This window comes from Corylus avellana, chromosome 3 (assembly GCF_965113065.1).
Source record: "Corylus avellana chromosome 3, dhCorAvel1.hap1.2, whole genome shotgun sequence".
Lineage (NCBI taxonomy): Eukaryota > Viridiplantae > Streptophyta > Magnoliopsida > Fagales > Betulaceae > Corylus > Corylus avellana.
In genome coordinates this window covers 31,181,998-31,198,771 of record NC_142492.1, presented here as the reverse complement: position 1 = coordinate 31,198,771, position 16,774 = coordinate 31,181,998, and positions in this window count along the sequence as shown.

The window sequence follows — 16,774 nt, the reverse complement described above, 5'->3', positions numbered from 1 at the left end:
AGCACTAAAGTGGAAATGAATCAAGAGCATATATTGTGGTCACCTTAGGCACCAGGAGAGGAATTCGATAAATAAAGTCCTCATTCTCAGGCCTACCCTCTGCTTTATAAATGTCCAACACAAACCTAAAAGAAACCAAAAAATCAATAAACTACCATACTGAAACAAGGAGTCTGGGTTTGTTTAGATGCATACTTTCTTATATCTGGTTCAACCCACCTTGGATTTGCCATTAGGAGCGAATCCAGCAATAACATGGATGGTGTTCTGGTTTTTGATTGCAAGCTCTCACCAAAGTGGCAGAAGATCAAGAGGCTCCAGTGATCCCTAAAGAAATGGTATTTCAAACAATAAAATCCAATCCAATCTATACGCCAAAGAAACAAGACAACAAAATAAAATCCCATGCATTTGAAATAAAAATAATGCTTAGCGGCCAAGTTAATGGAAAGAACTTACCAGCAAATAATAGGAACCAAAACATATTTCTTTGAAAAAATGTGCTTATTCTTAATCCATGTTAGCACTTTGGCTTTATAGGGTTGTCTCCTATACAAGTGAAACCATAAGCAGTCAAGGTACGTAAAGGAGGTCCTTTTATCTTCAGAAAAGCTTCCCCATAATTTCCTACACATGTCAAACAATTTTATTCAGAAAACAGGGAAAAACATTGAGACCATCGTTCCCACACCATATTAATTGAGATTATGACTCACTCAAAGTGGCATTCAAAAGCTCCAGTATCTAGCTTATTTTGCTTAGAAATAGCATACTTAATGTTAGCTCTCCTTAGATCTTCAGCTTCTTGTTCACCCGTCCTTTTGCAAGTAGAGAAGGACGCTACAACATTCTCTGAAATTTGATTACCCAAAAACTGTCAGAGAGCGATAAAAATGTGGTCAAAATTGTTTTGTTGATAGAAAGCGGCCACTTAAACTTTGTACAATAAACAAGGAGCAGATTTAGCAACCCCAAGCTTCAATTTGGTGGAAAGATTACGTTGTGGCTCCTATGTTGCAGTTAAATTAAAGTTCACTTCCTGAGATTAACTGTTCACAGCACTGTGGCAAGCATATCCCACATCAGTGTTGATATTTCTTTTTCATTTTTAATTATTTGTGGGTCCAATAATAAGGCTTTAGGGTTCTATTATTAATCTTTAGTAATAATGTATGGTCCAAATTACTTTCTTTCAAAGGCAACAATTAAGAATTGAGGGTTATTAGACTTAGGTCATTGCGAACCCTATATAAATTGCAATGACTATAAATTATAATCTAACATATTAAACAATTGTACAATTGGTTTCAAGTTTTCTGTAAACCATAGAGATTTAATGCTATTTTCGAATGAGTAATTCCTACTAGTTTGATGCTAGCAGTGATTCTTTACTTTTCATTGTACGTTCATTGGTTCCAGCAAAAGCAACTAGATACGTAAACCCCTAATTTGACAAACAAATTTCATCAATACCAACTTGTTACAAACCCTAACTATAATTTTCCGAGACCCTAGATTTCCTTTTTCCCTCATGCCATCCTACAACATTTTTACTGCCCTGATGACAAAAAAGGTAAAATCAATTATATACGACATTAAACATTACTCACTTCATATTCTTCACTGAAACTTTGGACAATTCATTCAATATTTTCTTTTTTGATAAATTGGAGATTTCATTCAATAATGCAAAAGTTACAATCTTTAAGTTAAAAGGCAAAAACAACTGAAAATAGTAATATATCAAAGATGCTGTCTTGCCTGTATTGACAATAGGCGGACATTTTTTTGATATTGAAGGTGCACATGATGCTTTATTTGCAGCTCTCTCCACATTAGTTTTCGAAGTTTCGACTACTTTAGCAGGAGAATTTGGATCTGAGGCAGGCAGAGCACATAAAAGCAATTACTTCCGTGAGATGAAAAAGTTTCATACCTTTAATCAAGACAAGGGCATAAAATGTGTTATCGAGAAAAGAAAAGGGCGTAAAATTTGTTACAGCCTCACAAAGTGTTGTGAATCTCAGCTGTTCTTCCCATCCCTTTCAAAACCTTTTTTTAATTTCCAGGCTAAGAAGAGGAAACCATCCATAACTGAACTTCCATCAATGTTGGTGAGACATACATTGATGAAAGTTCAGTTATGGATGGTTATATAGTATTAACCTGCAATAACTGATGTAAAACTTGAATACTTGAAAAAAAAAAAAAAAAATTATCACCTTTCAATTTCTTTAATGTTTGAGGTGCCCGTTGATTAATCATTGAAGGTACACCACCATGCCTAGGAGGCTTCATAAGTCCTGACGGTCCAAGACTAGGATTTTCTTTCGCCCTTAAAGTGGAGCACTTTGGGGTGGCGGTTCTGGATCCAATTGGTGTCCTTTGAGAGGATGCCTTTGAATATGATGGACCAGGTTTCCGACCAAAATTAGTCTGTGAAAGAGTTCCTCTTTTCGTGGCTGCTGATGATAGCTTAATGGCTTCCTTAGCAATAATGACCTTCATTTTGCCAGTTTCAGCAGGCTTTTGCCTTCTAGAATATGCCTGCCCCCCAGAACTGGGGCCTGCTGTATGCATACCATCTCGGCAGCCTATTTCAGAGGAATCCAATGTCATAGTTCTCATCATACCTTTCTTCAAACAAGCTTCAGGCAAAACTATATTGCTTGATAGACATGATTCACAAGTCCAATTTTTTGTGTTATCGTTGGAATAGACCCGCATGCAATAACTGAAAAAGGCAAAAATGAGAAATATAATCATATGACGTTGTTAAGTTAACAAATAAGGAAAATAGTGATAGAAAATTGCACACGTGTTATAGACAGACGAGAGAGAGAGATGGAAGATGAGAGGGGGTGGAGGGAGCTAAGAGTATTATCATACGTATGTTCACGAGCTGTATTGTATATAATGCAAGTAGCTAGGACTTTATCAAAACCAACATCACCACATATATCACAAAGCTCATTCTGCAGGGTGGAAGAGTATCAATATGAATTCCAAATAAAAGTTACTAATCAATGACAAATTTAATGAAATTTAATTAAATACAATCAAATTATTTAGTTCATTTAATCTGTCCATCACTTGGTGTAAACACAAATGACAGTGCTGCTGTCAAAAATTCGGTGATCCATATAAACTTAGTATTCATGCTCCCAGACAAACTAAAATACACATCATCGGATGAACATATACAAATTGCAGAGGCAGGAACATTTCAATTCAAATTATTTGAGAATGAAACTTTAATGAAGAGTGAAGACAAAAGAGACATGATGAAAAATAACTTAAAACAAGTTAATAATTTTGACAGTAAAATAGCAAGGAAAAACTGCGATGTATGTACTTAGAAGCAGCGTGTCCTGCTATGGAAGAATCTGCACAATATCAGGTGTCCTTGTATAGTGATTTTTATTCAAAAATGCTCACAGTTTGGACCCAGCATAGTGGGAATCAAGGCATAGTTCTTTAGTTTAGTGCCTTGAGAACTAAAAACGAGGACTTCAATGAGCAAAGGCCACTTAGGTCACCAGCTTCTGCAATTTTCTCCATGGAAGAATTAAGAATACCATGTTCCTACAGATACTGAATACAAGGAGGACAGCACAAGGGGTGTCATGGCAGAGTTCTTTAGTTTACTGCCTTGAGAACTAAAAACAAGGTGGACTTTAATGAGCAAAGGCCACTTAAGTCACCAGCTTCTGCAATTTGCTCTATGTAAGAATTAACAAGATGTTTCTAGACATGCTATAAAAATAATAGGAATAATAAAAAAGAAAAGGCAAAGTGCACAATGGTGTTTCCATAGGACTAAGGCAGTGAAGGCAGCGATTTGTGGCAATTATAATCTTGTGAAGGTAGCATAACAGTTGATTGATACGAAAGGGGAAGATGGAAGTGCATGTTATTGGTGATCATGATCGTGAAGATTCTGGTAACAAAATAGAAATGTGTCGACAACAAGTAGAAATGACATTTTATTATAAAGATGATTCTTAAGGTTCCCCAATAAAATTTCACTTTTAGGAGAAAACCATCAATCTTGAGGATTATGGTTATATGAAGAAGATGAAGGATAGAATATGCATTTGCAATAGGTAATACAGTGTTTATGTCCATGGTCTTACTATACCACATCAAAGAGATAATATTCGCGTTCAAGATTACACTATGAAATAGAAGAATAACAACATCCATATGAGAATTACACTTTCTAGGACTGAATTTGAAGTTCACCGCAAATTTCATATAATAACAAAAAGCTACAAAGAGTGGCCAGAGACTTTATCCTAGCCATTTCTTCCACAGTTAGTCCTGGAGTTTACCCATCCATCTACTCGATCCTTAGTAAGCGTCATGCCTCTAACCAACATACCTATTAAAATCCAAAGTCATCGTACTAAACGCAGGGTAAGTTTCTCCACTTACCTGGGGTTAAATACTCCTTGATTGTTGCTGGAAAAGCTGGGAAACTAATTCAAAGCAGCCAAACAAACGTCCAGTGTTTTTCAATGGTAAAGACTATGGACTTTTGACAAATAAAAAATTCTAGGAGACTGAAAAGAAAAACTACCAATCTTGATAACAAACAAATATATTCTACTTGATTATATATATATATATATATATATATATATATATATATATATATATATATGTGTGTGTGTGTGTGTGTGTGTGTGTGTGTGTTAACATTTTGCTCCTACTTCTCAAATAAAGGAAAAAAAATTCTACCATATCACGACCGTACTCAACATGGTAAGTCCAATTAAAAACTTCACCCAAAACTCAGTTATAGCTACAAAACAAGAAGATCAACATGACACTAATACTCTTATTGTTTTTCGCGATCCTAAATCAGACCAGATTTTACTTTTTCACGAATGAAAACTAGATTCTTATTCTAGATGATTGGAGCGTAACTTCCCTTATATTCAATTGGGTGGGAGGGGGGCCTTCCAAAATTTTAAGGTCATAATTGGAAACATTAGTGGACTGAGCAACAAGCACCCCAAAGTTGGGTTAGATTTAAGTTGTATACTTCTTTCCCTCTCTATCCAATCATGTGATTATCCCGACAACGGTATACGAAATTCAGTTTAACCAAACACCATCAAGAATAAGTAGTTCTAAATGGTATACATATATCACACATGAAACCAGAGTTATAGACTGACCAAGTAAAAGATTACTATAATGCACCTTTGAGAAGTACAAATTAAATGAATAAGAAACAAATGTAATATTCTCTGCTCTCTTTTTCTTCAAGACCCACCCCACCTGCTATTTGCTTTCCCCACAAACTAAACTGCTCTGGAGGAGAAAGATGGATCATGTGAAGATCGAGATCAAGAGGATTGAGAACCAGGCGAACTGGCAGGCTCCTTGGGGTGGTTCGAGGGCCAAAAAAAAAATTAAAATTTATGTTTGGCCGGAACAAAGACAAAAAAGAGAAGGAGAGTGTTTTTACAAAGGAGAGAGACTTGTATTGGTTGGGAGGGAGAGAATGTGTGTGAGTCTTTTTGTTTGCATGTATGGTGTGTGAGTCAATTTTCCAAACAAGAATACACGCAATTGAAAGCTCCATTAGTGGGTACAAATTAAAGCAACCAGAGAAAACGACATCTCCCAAGTCCCACCAGCCTTTGTCCCTCGTTTAAAGCACACAGCAGTGAGCCCTCACCCCCCACTCACATGTCTTTCTTTCCATTTTAAGAAAGTTCTTCAAGGCAAATGTCTTTTCACGTATTAAAAACCGAGGAATGAGTTGGTGGGCACATTTTAAAGCACACAGCAGTGAACCTTCACCCCCCACCCACATGTCTTTCATTCCATTTTAAGAAAGTTCTTCAAGGCAAATGTATTTTCACGTATTAAAAACCGAGAAATAAGTTGGTGGCCGAAAAAGAAAACAAACAGCAACAACAAAAGTCTGTTTCATGTATTTTGAAACAAACTTCATTTCAAATAAGCCGGTGAAACACACGTGCTTCAACTACTTCTCAAATAATTCAACGTGTGGTTTTAGGTAAGAAAGTATGTTTCCAAAATGTATTCATGTGGGCTTAGGGCTGTAAATGAGCCGACACACTCGATAGCTCGCTCGATACCTGCCCGGCTAAGCTCGACTCCAGCTCGAGCTCGACACTGTACAAGCTCGCTCGTTACTGTTGAAACTCGCTCAATTAGCTAGTGACACATACCCGGCTCGCTCGATTAAACTCGACGGGGGCTCGTGAGTTCGACTCGTTTAAGTCGAGATCGTTTAAAGCTCACCCAACTCGTTTAGGGCTCACGAGCTCGACCCGAGTATCGCTCAACCCGACCTGACCCGACTGCACGAGAATGTAACTATGTTTATGGACTATGTTATAAATCAATAATAATCATATATTGAATGTGTATACAATTAACTAATTAAGGGTATAACTAGGATGATATTTATATGGACTATGTTATTAATTATAGGTTTAATGTCCAATTCAAAAAACAAAAAAAAAAAAGGTTTAATGTCTACAATTAACTAATTAAGGGTATAACTAACATTATATGTACTATGTTATTAATTATAAATTGAATGTGTATACAATTAACTAATTAAGGGTATAATTAACATTATATGGACTATGTTATTAATTATAGATTTAATGTGTACAAAATTAACTAATTAAGGGTATAACTAACATTATATGGAATATGTTATTAATCATAGTTATAATTTTATAATTTAATAACTTAGTTAATACTTAATACTTAATATATACTAAATTACAAAACTTAAGAATGAGAATGTGTGATATAACTTATAAGTTATAAGTAACTACAAAGGTAGTTAATATGTAACTACTAATTAGTTATATACTTTCTTTCTTTTCTTTTCTTTTTTTTTTTTTTTTTTTTTTTCTTTTTTTCCATGAGCAACTAGTTATATACTAATTATGTTACTTGTTGCTAGTTAATAGTGTGTGACATTATTATAATTTAATTGTAACAATTTAACATATTAATTATTACATGTACGATATATGAATCATATGATATATCATATATGAATCAATATGATTTGAAATTATTACAAAGTTACTAACATGTAACACTATATACAAAATTGATTATAAATTATTACATATATGATGTATTGATGTATGATATATTAATTACAAATTTCAAATTTAATATGTAATTAATGACAACTATGTTTATGAACTATAGTCTATATATGTTACTTACTTACTTGTTTTTGTCTTAGAGATATATTAATTAGGACTAGGAGACTTAAAACACTAAAACAACTAGACATTATAGACTACTAGTTAGTCTAGTTACTTAGTTAGTAACCTAGGGATAAGTTGATAACTAAATAATCTAACATGATAAGTTATTAATATTAACTATTAATTACTACTATTACACTACTAGTTAGTCACTTAGTATTTAGTAAGTTAGTATGTTATATATTAATGGTGTTAAGTATAACATATTAATTAAAATTGTAAATAATACTACATATAATATGATAATAGTGATTAGTGTGTGTGACATAATGACATTATATGATAATACTAATAGTATGTGAAAATGTGAGCCGTGAATGTAACTATGTTTATGGACTATATTATTAATCAATAATAATCATAGATTTAATGTGTATACAATTAACTAATTAAGGGTATAACTAGCATTATATTTATATGAGACTATGTTATTAATAATATGTTTAATGTATTGGTGTATGATATATTAATTACAAATTTCAAATTTAATATGTAATGTAGCTATGTTTATGAACTATAGTCTATATATGCTACTTACTTGTTTTTGTCTTAATGATATATTAATTAAGATTCGGAGACTTACTTGTTGGATACAAATTCCTTGTCCATTGTCTTCATCATTTGACTTAAGATCTATAATAGTCGGCGGAGAGCGTGTCTCTTGTCCACTCATTTCATTATCTGAACTAAGATCTTTAATTGTTGGAGCAGAATGTATCCATTGTGGACTCTCTTCATCATCTGAACTAAGATCTATAACAGTCGGGGCTATTGCAGTGCCACCATTAAAAGGCTCTAAATTAATGACATTTTGATGTGCCTGATGAGTGACCTGCTGGTTCACCGACTTAGAAGGCTCTTTACAGTGGTTCTTTGGCACTTCTGAACATGTATCGTGAAGCCTATGATAGTTTGGCAACTGTGACCTTTGTGAGAAAAGCTTCTCTGTTTCTTTTGTCAGACTTCCAAATGGACTTGTATCCAACTCTTGCAGTAACTTGGGAATGTCAAATGGGTCAGAATCATTAACAAACCTTGATGTGGCCTTTTCTTGCTTCTTTTTAGATACGTCATGCTTAATCACAGAATTTGCTGTGCTATCAGAATCTTCTCCTTCAAAGTGAATTTTCCTCCTTTTGTACCCCTTGGAGATCTCTGTTTTCAACATGAAAATCATTAGAACCATGTAAGCTGTGCACTTGTAGAAGCAAACAAATAAAAGGATTTCAGAACAAAGTTCATAATACTTCGTCATAACAAGCCTCAATACATTATAAACAAAAGAAAAACAATATCAAAATAGCTTTGGAGAAACATAAACACCCTTTCCATGAGTAGAAAGTTCGTAAAAATTAGGTTTTATAAATATAATCATAATTCCACAATACAAAGTCTATCAAAGCAAAGCAATCAGGTGGGTCTGAATATACTGGGTTATTCTTAATTTACTTTGACCATAGTGGCATATTTACAATGTACTTTATGCCAAAAAGATTGTTGTGAAAATTGGAATTTCGTCGTTGTGTGCAATCTGCTGCATTATCAACACATACATGGAGCTATAGAGTTTTAGACATCCAACGAGACAATGTACAAGCAAATTGCCAGCATAAGATTGGAAGAGCATCCCCACCCCCTTGTTTTGAATTACATATTATATAGTAATATATATACACACTAGTCTAAAAATTAATTTGGTCTCTATCAAAATTAGGCTTGATCCCTCGTTAATACTTTGGCCCCTCCAATAAAAAATTGGAGTTCCGTTCCTGAATGTGGGCACCTAGTTAAACATACAAAAGTTGAAAATATAATTATAATGATGATAAATCCTTAATCGCTTTCAACTCATGACCAAAGGAAAACCTATAAGTCTCCATATAATTCAGTAAAGAAAATGGTTGGAGAAAAATCTTCCTGTCAAAAGGGTATTATCAATTATCAAAGGTTCTATTCATCTCAAGGGGTTTTCCTTTTTCGGTTTTTCTTTTACCTGAAAGTTGGAACTTGTACTGTGCCCTTTATAGTTATATTTGAAATAAATAAATAAAATGCTTAAGCCTTGACTTAAAAATAAAAAATAAAAAATTCCCCAGGAAATATTTTTCTTCAAGACGATTAAATATTAATTAAATAATTAAATAAATTATTTTTTTATCCACTTACACTTTTAGGACAAACAGTAACATGGTATTATAATAGTGATAGTGAGTTTAAACCTTAATTAGCACAGTTTACCTTTATTATCATTAAAGCATTATACGTATTGGGTCTCATTTGTTAAGATGGAGTTTCATTAGTATTAAAATATTTGAATCAATCATTTCTATCAACAACATATCCTTAAAGCAACTTTCTTTAACACATATGGAAACATGGTTTATAAAAAGAATGAACATGAAGAACAAAACTTAAAAAAAAAAAAAAAAAAAAATCCAAAATGCACATGAACATGATGAACTAAAAAAAAAAAAAAAACGAAAATGAACAAAACGAAATGAGAACCAGCAAAAGTTTGATCAAGCTAAATGGGTAGTGAAACTTGCCTGCAGCTGGACTTGGGTAGTTCTTCTCTGGCGCCATATTGTTGTAATATTTGTTACAAACATTCATTTTAAGTGATTTGGAAATGTTTTATCATTTGATAATATCTTCTTAAAGGTTTTTATGAGAAATAAAAATCATCTTTAACCATTTTGATTTATAACCGTTTGTATTTATTACTTGGTTATAAGATATAACTTTTATGACCGTTAGTGTTTATTACTTGGTTATGAAATATAACTTTTATGATTGTTTGTATTTATTACTTGGTTATGAGTTATTAAATAAAAATTAGTTTTAATTGATTTTTACCGTTTTGACCGTTAGTCTTTAACAAGTTTTATTGTAGTTTGACCATTTTGTTATTAACAAATGTTTTACCGTTTTTGGTGTTATGACCATTTGGACATTATAAAAAGAAAAGAAAACATCCACAATCTCATGGTAGAGTGAGCTTGCAACAAGAAAGAAAGAAAGGCAAACTCATTTTCTTTATAAAAGAGTTTTGTCCTATTTTAGAAGATCAATTGCATAGAATTGTATTATATTCAATTTCTATTTTCTCTTTGCGGTTTTTTTTTAAGAAGATCAAAGGGTTGTTCTACTAGTCTTCGTTATTGGAAGTGCGTCCTTAACGAAGGTAGACGCTATAGTCTAATCCTGGGAGGTTGCGTGTCAAAGGATTCGATCGCACCGAGTTATACACTCCGAGAGGCACGAATCAACCTTTAAGGACAACGCTCTTGCGTGATTCTATAACACATTGTGAGATCTTTCCATACTCTACTTTTCATCTCTTGTATTTTATTTATTTTATTGTTAATTTTTAGATTGCAATGATTTTATATCAATGAGAATTTGTGCACCATCCAAAATTATTTCCAACAATCTTAAAGGTTGATTATGATGGTTGCACAAATATTTTGATTAGTATCATAACAATAGTATTTAAACTTATGAGAAGTCAAATACTATAAGAGTTTGCGGTATGCAATTCGCATATGAGAAAGATGAAATCAAATATTGAGTGGAAAGATTTTGTATTCATTTATCAAAAAAAAAAAATTTAATTTCATGTGTAGTTATTGAAAATGAAAACAGTTTTGATTGAAAGAGTTTTCAATTATTTGAACTCAATTTATTGATTGTCAAATAATCTTTTATTGTTGGGTTACTATTCTTACAATAAAAAGAGTTAAGCCCTTTATGATTTTTTTTGAACTTAGCATTTTATGTTGTGTTGTGCTAAGCTTACCGGAAAACATCCATGTAGATTGATAATAATTACAATGAATAGTTACTCATGGTGTGATGGAGAAAATACATAGGAATTACTACTTGTGTGCAGAGAATACAATTTTGTTGAAGCTTCTAGCAGATAAGCATAACATAGGAGAAAGAGACGTGGTGTGTGCATTGAGTCGATCGGTTCTTACGACACCTAGTTGGTGTGTGGTAATGACAATCTATTTTGGAAGATCTTGGAGTAAAGCTGTTGGCTCCGCTGTGAGTTTTAAACTTTGATTCATAGGTCTTATTTTTTAAGACATAATATACATTTCATTTATTAAAATGGAAAAAAAATTCAAGTTATGAAGGTGCTCCTTGATTGAATTAAAGCTAGTGCAAAATTTTATAATTATATGAATTTTGTATATGATAAGTGGTGGCTTCTATTAATTCATCTATTTCAAAATTGAAATAGCATCTAGCATTTATGTTAGTAATGACATGCTAGATTAGCATAAATACTTTACAAGTATTTGATAAATCTTCATATATATCATTCAACTTTCAAGTTTATCTGAAATGCTAATTCCTAATAAAGTATATGTGATTATTGATGTTCTTATATATTGAGGCTCATTTGATATCTAATAAATTTATCATATCATTAGATTGATACCAATGTCATATTTATGAGAATGAGCCAATAATAGTTGATTATTATTTGGTTGAGCTTGATACTTTGTATATTTATTGGGGCTTTAGTTAAAAGATTTTATTTTTAAAATCTTGATAGAACTTGAAATATGCAATCCCTATATATATATATAATATATAAGGATCATGTTGAAAAATCACAAGTGATGATTAATATTTTTAAAAAAAACAGCTTTAGAACTGTCAATTGACAGAAAATAAAGAAGAGGAAGTGACATATCATACTTAGAGAAAGATGAGCTCCTAGAAGTCATTTCTTAAAGCACTTGTGAGCTATTAATGAAAATTTATTTTCTTGTGAATATTTGGTTTATTCCATTAATATTTAGCATGATAGATTTATACATGTAAATCTTGGTTACATCAAGGAGATGAAAAGAAATTAGAATATTAGAATAAATGATGAATTCTATAATTGTCAGTTTTGGGTTATTCACCAAAGTGTGGGAGGAAGCCATTATTTTGTTTGTCACATTCATAAGCATTGTTTGGAATACCTCGAAGTGTGGGAGTATTTAACAAATGTTATGTTACCCAAACCTAAAATGAGGAAACTTGGTTTTAAAACCTATGATTGGTAATAGTTTATGCTATAGATTCCTTACTATTAAGAGTGATGTTTTAGATTGCAATGCTATTATTGAATCTAAAAATGCTATTTTCTTTGAGCACGTGTTTCCTTTGAAAAATAAGGAAAAAAAAAAAATTATTTCATGATTTTTTGGTGCTTCTAATAAAATTGTTGATGATGTGTAAGAATTGAGAAGAAGCAAGTGAGCTAGAACGAAAAGGAATCTCGGTATGGATTTTATTGCTTATATTGTTGATGATGATCCAATATGTTATGGTAAAGCAATTAAATCTCTATTTGATTCATTTTTTTTGTTAGAAGCTATAAATAATGAACTGGAATACATTATGCCTAACCATTGTTGGGAACTCATTGAGTTACCTTCTAAGAGCAAATCAATTGGTTATATATAGGTGTTTAAGAAGAAGTTTAAACCGGATGATATAATAGATAAGTATATGGTAGATTTGGTAGCTAAAAGCTACAAGTAAATGCAAAATGTTGATTATTTGATACTTATTTTCCGGTTACTAAAATTACATCTTTTGGAATGTTATTTGCCATTGCTTATATTTATAAACTTGTTGTACATCAAATGAATGTCAAAGTTATTTTTCTAAATGATGAAGAGATTTATATGGAGCAACCCAAGGGGCTAGTAATCCCCGGTCAAGAATATAAAGTGTGCAAACTGGTGAAATCCTTGTATGGATTAAAGCAAGCTCCTAAACAATGGCGTTTGACAAGGTGATATTGTTTAATTTATATTTGATTAATGATGCAACTAAATGCATAACAAGTTTTACAATAATGAATGTGTCATTATTTGTTTATATTCATGACTTGCTTATTTTGTGAACTAACATTGATGTTGTGCATGAACTTAAAAGATTTCTTGCATCTAATTTTGATATGTAAGACATAGGTAAAGCGAATGTCATGTTGGACATTAAGGTTATTAGAGATAATTATTACATTATTTTATCTCAGATCTATTATGCTCGAAAGATGTTTAAAAGATATGAGCACTTTGATTATCCGCCTATGTTTACACCATATGATTCAAAAATATATTTGGTTAAGAATTACGGTGATTGTGTTTTGCAAGAAAAATATGCACAAATCATTAATAGCTTGATGTTTTGACAAACTGTATATGCCTTGATATATATTACATATATTGTTAGTAGATTGAGTAGATATACTCATAATCATGGTATTGAGCATTGAGATGCTATCTCTAAATTGTTGAAAAACTTTAAAGGCACAATTAATTTTGGTTTGTCATGTTGTGATTATCCTGTTATATTGAAAGGATATTGTAATGCTAACTGGATTTTTGATTCAGATAAGCAAAGCCTACTAGTGGTTATGTGTTTACTCTGGCTAAAGGAGTTATCTCTTGGAAGTCCTTAAAAAAGAATTGCTTAGCAAGGTTTACTATGGAGTCAGAGTTAATTGCCTTGGAGAAGGCAGGAACTGAAGATAATGGCTAAGAACCTATTGATTAATTTATTTGTCTTTATAAGCTAACACAGTTCCACCTATGTGTTTATTGTGATTTTCAGGCTGCCAAAGCTCGAGCAAATAATTTTTAATAAGAAAGTGCACAATATTGTGAGGCAGCTTATTGAGACCGGTATATGTCTATGGACTTTGTGAGGTCATAAAAGAATTCTACAGATTCTTTGACCAAGCCACTAGTAAGAAGGCTAGTGAGAGAAGCATCGAGGGGGATAGGACTGATACCCAAATCATGATACTGTGATTGATACCCAACCTCTGTGATTGGAGATCCCATGAATGAGGTTTAATGGGAAACGAAGTCACAAGTGAAATGAGGTATGATACTGTCAATTTATGTTTATTAACTATCTTGTTGAAAAGATTAGTTATGAGTCCATCCCTATGGTGTAAGACAGTACAAGATGCAGAGTGATTAAGGATGAGCTTAAAGCTCTTAATGGATCCATAGTCCCTACCTGTTGGGATGGGGTGTTCTCTGCATACACTCTTTATGGATACCACCTATATGAGTGTGGAGGTGCTATCTCCTATGAGACTTGGGTAGGTCTCTAGAGCGCTCATGAAAGCCATTTTATGGTGTAATAACAAAAGATGCAGAATGAGTAAGGATGAGTTTAAAACTCTTAATGGGTCCATAGTTCCTACTTGTTGGGATGGGATGTTCTCTGCACACATTCTTGATGGACACCACCTATGTGAGTGTGGAGGTGGTGCCGCCTCCTACGAGACTTTGGCAAGTCTCTAGAGCACTCATGAAGCCCAGAGGCGCATGGCCTGTATAAGGCGCCAACCCGCTATAGAACAACCCAATTTTATTTATTTGATTTGATTTGACTTTTTGTTTATTTGATTTGATTTAATTTTTTGTTTTTGGAGAAAGTTATGTAGATGATAAGTTTGTTTAACTTGTGGATTTGGTTAAAAGAGTTTAATTCTACCACGATTCATTAAGTTTCTACTTATTTATCCTAGGTGCGGTTAAAACTTTCGAGTACCACATCGATGCATGCTTTCAATCTCCTTTTATTCTAATGTTTGTAACATGTGGGGGATTGTTGTAATATTTGTTACAAACATTCATTTTAAGTCATTTGGAAATGTTTTATCATTTGATAATATCTTCTTAAAGGTTTTTATGAGAAATAAAAATCATCTTTAACCATTTTGATTTATAACCGTTTGTATTTATTACTTGGTTATAAGATATAACTTTTATGACCGTTAGTGTTTATTACTTGGTTATGAGATATAACTTTTATGACCGTTTGTATTTATTACTTGGTTATGAGTTATTAAATAAAAATTAGTTTTAATTGATTTTTACCGTTTTGACAGTTAGTCTTTAACAAGTTTTATTGTAGTTTGACTATTTTGTTATTAACAAATGTTTTACCGTTTTTGGTGTTATGACCATTTGGACATTATAAAAAGAAAAGAAAACATCCACAATCCCATGGTAGAGTGAGCTTGCAACAAGAAAGAAAGAAAGGCAAACTCATTTTCTTTATAAAAGAGTTTTGTCCTATTTTAGAAGATCAATTGCATAGAATTCTATTCTATTCAATTTCTATTTTCTCTTTGCAGTTTTTTTTTTTAAGAAGATCAAAGGGTTGTTCTACTAGTCTTCGTTATTGGAAGTGCGTCCTTAACGAAGGTAGACGCTATAGTCTAATCCTGGGAGATTGCGTGTCAAAGGATCCGATCGCACCGAGTTATACACTCCGGGAGGCACGAATCAACCTTTAAGGACAACGCTCTTGCGTGATTCTATAGCACATTGTGAGATCTTTCCATACTCTACTTTTCATCTCTTGTATTTTATTTATTTTATTGTTAATTTTTAGATTGCAATGATTTTATATCAATGAGAATTTGTGCACCATCCAAAATTATTTCCAACACATACTTCACCGTTCACTAAATCCAACAAAGCAAAACCCAAATACAAACACTTTCTTCCGGAACAAGCAAGCGATTATAACATTTTCTTAAACACTTGTGATTTTGTTAGTACATATTCATGCTTTCCTTCGCTTCTTCTCTTCGTGTTATGCCCAAAGTTTAGATCTTTTCCGTTAGAAACATAGAATCTGCTCTCTTTTCTCTCTTTTTCTGAAGCGAGTTTCTTCAGCTCCCTCACTCCCACGTACAGAGTGTTTGTCGGTGTCTGAAACTATATTCTTCCCGTGAGTACTGTACTGCATACACCTGATATAGGCCCGGCCCATTGGAAAAAGAGAAGCCAATATATTTATCTGATGATGAAGCCCATATGTTCATATGGTCCAATATTGAGGAGAATTCTTTTTTCTACTAATTTGTTTGCTTGTTTCATTAAAACGTGCAGAAATTTTTTTTTTAAAAAAAAAAAAAAAAAAAAAAAAAATTGGGTAATCAAATAAGGACAAAGTTTCCCCAAACTTTTTTTTGACTATTAAATTGGCATCTATCCTAAAGGCACGTGATTTTTAAAAATTAATATAGGAGCTTTGTGTTGAGATCAACCAATTTTCTTTAAGATCAATGTTATTTAGTAGGCCACTATATTACTGTTATATAATGTGATGACGTAACAATGAAAATTAGTCATTGAATTAACACTAATATATATATATTAAAAAAAAAAGACGTAATTTTTACTGTCACATTATCTTTGACTCTCAATCATTTAACAGTCCTGTATCAGTTTAATAAATAGCATTACTCTTTAAATCTATTTAGAAGCTTCATTTGAAATGGAAGGTATTTATTTAATGTAAAAGAAAGGGCAATATTGTAAATATTGTTCTTCAATTTTAATGTTACATAATATTCCCCTTCATTTTACATTAAATAAATATTCTCTATTTTATTTCTATTCCAAGCCGGCAAGCTCATACCGACTAATAGAAATGGAGGATGATTG